This window comes from Macaca mulatta, chromosome X (genome assembly GCF_049350105.2).
Source record: "Macaca mulatta isolate MMU2019108-1 chromosome X, T2T-MMU8v2.0, whole genome shotgun sequence".
Lineage (NCBI taxonomy): Eukaryota > Metazoa > Chordata > Mammalia > Primates > Cercopithecidae > Macaca > Macaca mulatta.
In genome coordinates this window covers 48,712,471-48,719,080 of record NC_133426.1, presented here as the reverse complement: position 1 = coordinate 48,719,080, position 6,610 = coordinate 48,712,471, and positions in this window count along the sequence as shown.

Genomic DNA, 6,610 nt, shown 5'->3' with positions numbered 1-6,610 from the left:
GTAAACATATGTGTGTATGCATGGTACATGGGAGAGGGGCAGAGTGGTGCCACCTTTCAATTTTGCCAAGTTAGGACATTAAACAAACTAACAAAGCCTCACTGTCTAACTATTCTTGCCATCATTTTATGAAATAACAAACATGATTTTCTCATTAAAAATGAAAGCAGGGGCACACCATCCTCTAGAGCTTCAGAGGAGAAAGAATGGGTTTTTAATGTTCTCACCACACAAAAATGATAAATTGGTGAGGTGATGAGTGTTAATTAGCTTGACTCTATAACGTGTATATAAATCAAAACATCACATTGTACTGCCTGAATAAACACAATTATTGCAAATTTTTTAAAAATCATAGGCTGGGCACAATAGCTCACGCCTGTAACCCCAGCACTTTGGGAGGCTGACGCAGGAAGATTGCTTGTGCCCAAGAGGTCAGGGCTGCAGTGAGCTGTGATCACGCCACTGCACTCCAGCCTGGATGACAGAGTGAGACCCAGTCTCAAAAATAATATATAATAATAAAAAGGGCCGGGCGCGGTGGCTCATACCTGTAATCCCAGCACTTTGGGAGGCTGAGGCAGGCAGATCACCTGAGGTTAGGGGTTCGAGACCATCCTGGCCAACATGGTGAAACCCCGTTGCTACTAAAAATACAAAAATTAGCCTGCTGTGGTGGCGCACACCTGTAATCCCAGCTACTCAGGAGGTGGAGGCAAAAGAATTGCTTGAACCCAGGAGGCGGAGGTTGCAGTAAGCCGAGATCACATGACTGCACTCCAGCCTGGGCGACAGAGCGAGACTCTGTCTCAGGAAGAAGGAGAAGGAGAAGGGGAGGAAGGGGAGGAAGAAGAATGGCTGTGCAGATGTCAAGCAGGAGAGTGAGAAGAAGGAAGGAGACCTCCAGCTTTCCAGCATCTGCTGAGAGGATAAGGAAATCAGTTTGGGGTACTGGTAGACTTTCACAGACCTTTGGAATGAGTTGGGAATTTCTTCCCTGGGACAAAGATGTTTATGATGGTGTTTTTTTTTTTTTTTTTTTTTTTTTTGAGACGGAGTCTCGCTCTGTCACCCAGGCTGGAGTGCAGTGGCCGGATCTCAGCTCACTGCAAGCTCCGCCCCCCGGGTTCACGCCATTCTCCTGCCTCAGCCTCCCGAGTAGCTGGGACTATAGGCGCCCACCACCTCGCCCGGCTAGTTTTTTGTATTTTTTAGTAGAGACGGGGTTTCACCGTGTTAGCCAGGATGGTCTCGATCTCCTGCCTTGTGATCCGCCCGTCTCGGCCTCCCAAAGTGCTGGGATTACAGGCTTGAGCCACCGCGCCCGGCCTTATGATGGTGTTAAGGCCCAGCAGCACTTGTGCTCCATCACTTCTTGGTGTAAGAATTGGTGCTAAGGGCCGGGCGCGGTGGCTCAAGCCTGTAATCCCAGCACTTTGGGAGGCCGAGACGGGCGGATCACGAGGTCAGGAGATCGAGACCATCCTGGCTAACACGGTGAAACCCCGTCTCTACTAAAAAATACAAAAAACTAGCCGGGCGAGGTGGCGGGCGCCTGTAGTCCCAGCTACTCGGGAGGCTGAGGCAGGAGAATGGCGTAAACCCGGGAGGCGGAGCTTGCAGTGAGCTGAGATCCGGCCACTGCATTCCAGCCTGGGCGACAGAGAGGCTCCGTCTCCAAAAAAAAAAAAAAAAAGAATTGGTGCTAAGGAAGGAGACCACTACTACTCCTGCTGCCCTCCTCCCCCCACCTTACCTAGTTCACAAGACAGGAGGAAAGAGAGAAAGCAAAAAGTTAGAAACAAAAGTAAGATAAATAGCCAGACAACTTTGGCACCACCACCCGGCCCTAGGAGTTAAAAAAAGTAATAATAACATCAACCCCTGACCTAAACTACTTGTGTCATCTGTAAATTCCAGACACTGTATGAAAAAAGCATTGTAAAACTTTTTGTTCTGTTAGCTGATGCATGTATCCCCCAGTCACATTTCCCATGCTTGCTTGATTTATCATGACCCTTTCACATGGACCCCTTAAAGTTGTAAGCCTTTAAAAAGGCCAAGAATTTCTTTTTCGGGGAGCTTGGCTCTTAAGACGTGAGTCTGCCGATGCTCCCAGCCGAATAAAAAACCTCTTCCTTCTTTAATCCGGTGTCTGAGGAGTTTTGTCTGCGGCTGGTCCTGCTACAGTGCAGCTGGCTGGGCGCGGTGGCTCACGTCTGTAATCTCAGCACTTTGGGAGGCCAAGGCGGGTGGATCACAAAGTCAGGAGTTCAAGACCAGCCTGGCCAAGATGGTGAATCCCCGTCTATACTAAAAATACAAAAATTAGCCAGGCATGGTGGCGGGCACCTGTAATCCCAGCTACTCAGGAGGCTGAGGCAGAATTGCTTGAAGCCGGGAGGTGGAGATTGCAGTGAGCTGAGATTGTGCCACTGCACTCCAGCCTGGGCTACAGAGGGAGACTCCATCTCAAATTAAAAAAAAAGAGAGAGAGAGAGAAAGAATTAGCTTGGCCTGCACCTTACTTGTTTATAGCGATGATTTGGAGGGAAACAGGTTAAGAGCACAGGAACCACGGTCCATCTGAGAGAGCCTGGGAAGGTCATATTTAAAGCCAAAAGAATGAGATATTTCTCTGTGAAGACCCATGGAAAAGCTTCTTATAACTCTAATAGCAGTTTTTTGTTTGTTTGTTTGTTTGTTTGTTTTGTTTAAAGACAGGATCTTACTCTCTCACCCAGGCTGAAGTGCAGTGGTGTGATCATGGTTCACTGTGGCCTTAACCTCCTGGGCTCAAGTGATCCTCCCACCTCAGCCTCCCAAGTAGCTGGGACTACAGGCGAGCATCACCACGCCACGCCTGGCTCATTTTTTATGGGGTTTCACCAAATTTCTCAGGCTGGTCTCAAACTCTTGGGCTCAAGCCATCTGCCTGCCTACGCCTCCGAAAGTGCTGGGATTATGGGTGTGAGCCACGGCACCTGGCGCTCTGATAGCACGTCTTGGAGGAAGTCACCCCTCTTTGGTCAGGAGAAAGGTGGTGACAGCAGCATGCCTAGTGCTTGTTTCTCATCTCTGACATGAGGCAAAGCCCTGGGCTTATCTTCCAGGCACACACTGGTTGGTGCTACTGTGGCCACTGGTGCAAGATAATGCCTATTGCTCTCTCCTGGTTTTGGGCTTCCTTCCCTCCTCCCTCCCTCCTCCTCCCTCTTCCCTCCCTTCCTTCCTTTCTTTCTTCTCTCTCTCCCTCCTTCCCTTCCCCCTCCCTCCCTCCCTCCTTTCTCCCCTCCCTTCCTTACTTCCCTCTTCCCTCCCTTTCTTCCCTCCCCCCTTCCTCCCTCCCTCCTTCCTTCCTTCCTTCCTTCTTTCCTTCCTTCCTTCCTTCCTTGCTTCCTTCCTTCTCTCTCTCTTTCTCTCTCTCTCTCCCTCCCCCACCTCTCTTTCTCTCATAAGAACACTTAACATGAGATCTACCCAGTTGAAAGGTTTCAGTGTACAATACAGTATTGTAAACTGTAGGCCCTATGCTCTAAACAGCTCTCTAGAACTTACTCATCATGCATAACTGAAACTTTATACCCATTGAACAGCAACTCGCATTCCCCATCCTCTCAGCCCTGGCAACCACCATCCTAGTGTTTTGTTTCTATGAGTTTGACTACTCTGGATACCCCATATAAGTGGAATCATGCCATAGTCATATAGCAAATGATGATGTTTCAATGACAGACCACATATATGACAGTTGTCCCATAAGATTATAATACAGCTGAAAAATTCCTATCATTTGGCCAGGCATTGTGGCTCACGCCTATAATCCAAGCACTTTGGATTATAGGAGCCCAAGACAGGTGAATCACTTGAGGTCAGGAGTTCTAAACCAGCCTGGCCAACATGGCGAAACACCATCTCTACTAAAAATACAAAAATTAGCCAAGTGTGGTGGCACATTCCTTTAATCCCAGCTACTCGGGAGGCTGAGGCAGGGAGAATTGCTTGAACCCGGGAGGCAGAGGTTGCAGTGAGCTGAGATTGCACCACTGCACTCTAGCCTGGGCAGAATGAGACTCTGTCTCAAAAAAAAAATTCCTGTCATCTAACCATAGCACAACACATTACGTGTTTGTGGTGATGCTGGTGTAAACAAACCTACTGTGCTGCCAGTCCTATAAAAGTACTGTAGCCAGGCACGGTGACAGGCATCTGTAATCCCAGCAACTCAGGAGGCTGAGGTGGGAGGATCACTTGAGCCCAGGAGATTGAGGCTTCAGTGAGCTAGGATTGGGCCACTGCACTCCAGTGTGTCGATAGAGTGAGACCCTGTTTCCAATAAAATAATAAAATAAAATAAGAGTAGAATAGAATACAATAAGATAAAATAAAAATACTGGATAGCATATACAATTATGTATAGTACATAATACTTAATGATAATAAACAACTATGTTACTGGTTTATGTATTTATTATGCCATAGTTTTAATCATTATTTTAGAGTGTACTCTTACATACAAAAAAAAGTTAACTGTAAAACACCCTTAGGCAAGTCTTCAGAAAACATTCCAGAAGAAGGCATTGTTTTAGGAGATGACAGCTCCATGCCTGTCATTGCCCCTGAAGACCTTCCAGTGGGAAAAGATATAGAGGTGGAAGACAGTGATGTTGATTATCCTGACCCTGTGTAGGCCTAGGCTAATGTGTGTGTTTGTCTCAGTTTTAGCTAAAAAATTTAAAATGTTAAATATATATATAGATATATAGAGAGAGTATACTATTTTGTGTATATATAGTATATATCTACTATATAATATACCATCTATACTATAGTATATAGTATATACATATATAGAGAGAGAGATTGAGAGAGAGAGAGAAAGACAGGGTATCACTCTTTCACCCAGGCTGGAGTGCAGTGGTGCGATCTCAGCTCACTGTAGCCTCAATCTCCTGGGCTCAAGCAGTCCTCCCCCCACAGTCTCCCTAGTAGCTGGGACTACAGGTGTGCACCACCATGCCCAGCTAATTTTTTGTAGGGATGGGGTTTCACCATGTTGCCCAGGCTGATCTCAAACTCCTGGGCTCAAGCAATATGTAAAATATTTTTAAAAATAGAAAAATACAATAAGGATATAAAAAAAGAAAATATTTTTATACAACTATACAATGTCTTTAATTTTAGACTAAGTATTATTACAAAAGAGTCAAAAAGTTTTTTAAAAAGTAAAAAGTCCATAAAGTAAAAAAGTTACAGTAAACACAGATTAATTTATTATAGAAGAAAAATTTTTTTAAATGTATTTTTCTCTTTTTTTTTTTTAATTTTAATTTTTTGAATGGTACTGCTCCTTGAGAAGCAGGGCTAACTCATAGGTAGTGTGCCCAGAGTCAGCCAAGAAAAATATTTTAAATGAGCCAGATGCAGTGGTTCACACCTGTAATCCCAGCACTTTGGGAGGCCGAAGCGGATGGATCACTTGAGGTCACGAGTTCGAGACCAACCTGGCCAACATGGAGAAACCCTGTCACTACTAAAAATACAAAAATTAGCTGGGCCTGGTGGCACGTGCCTGTAATCCCAGCTACTCGGGAGGCTGAGGCAGGAGAATCGCTTGAACCCTGGAGGCGGAGGTTGCGGTGAGCCCAGATTGTGCTGCCTCACTCCAGCCTGGGAGACAGAGTGAGACTCTGTCTCAAAAAAAAAAAAAAAGAATTTTTGTTTTTTGGAAATGAAGTTTAGCTCCTGTTGCCCAGGCTGGAGTGCAATGGTGCGATCTCAGCTCACCGCAACCTCTGCCTCCTGGGTTCAAGCGACTCTCCTGCCTCAGCCTCCCGAGTAGTTGGGATTACAGGCATGCGTCACCACACCCAGCTAATTTTGTATTTTTAGTAGGGACAGGGATTCTTCCTGTTGGTCAGGCTGGTCTCGAACTCTCGACCTCAGGTGATCCACCCGCCTCGGCCTCCCAAAGTGCTGGGATTACAGGCGTGAGCCACAGTGTCTGGCCCAAAAAAGAAAAATATTTTAAATAAATGCAGTGTAGCCTAAGTGTACAGAGTTTATAATGTCCATGGTAGTGTACAGGAATGTCCTAGGCCTTCCCATTCACTTACCACCCGCACACTAACTCACCCAGAGCAACTTCTAGTCCTGCAAGCTCTATTCATGATTAATGCCCTATACAGGTGTCCCATTTTTACAGGGTCAGGTCTTACATTTAAATCCATTTATTTAAAAATAAATGTATTTATATTTATTTAGAAATAAAATTTATTAAAATAATGGAATAATTAAAATAAATTCCAAATAAATTATTTTTGTGTGTAGTGTAAGATAAGGGTCTAATTTCATTATTTTGCATGTGGATATCCAATTTTCCCTATACCATTTGTTGAAGAGATTATCTTTTTCCTATTGTGTATCCAGAGTACCTTTGTCAGATTAGTTGGCCATATGTGTGAGGTTTATTTCTGGGCTCTTGATTCTGTTTCATTGGTTTATATGTCTGTCTGTTTTTATGCCAGTAGCATACTGTTTAAATTAGATTTTGAAAGCAGAAAGTGTGATGACTCTAGCTTTGTTCTTCTTTCTCAAGATTGTTTTGGCT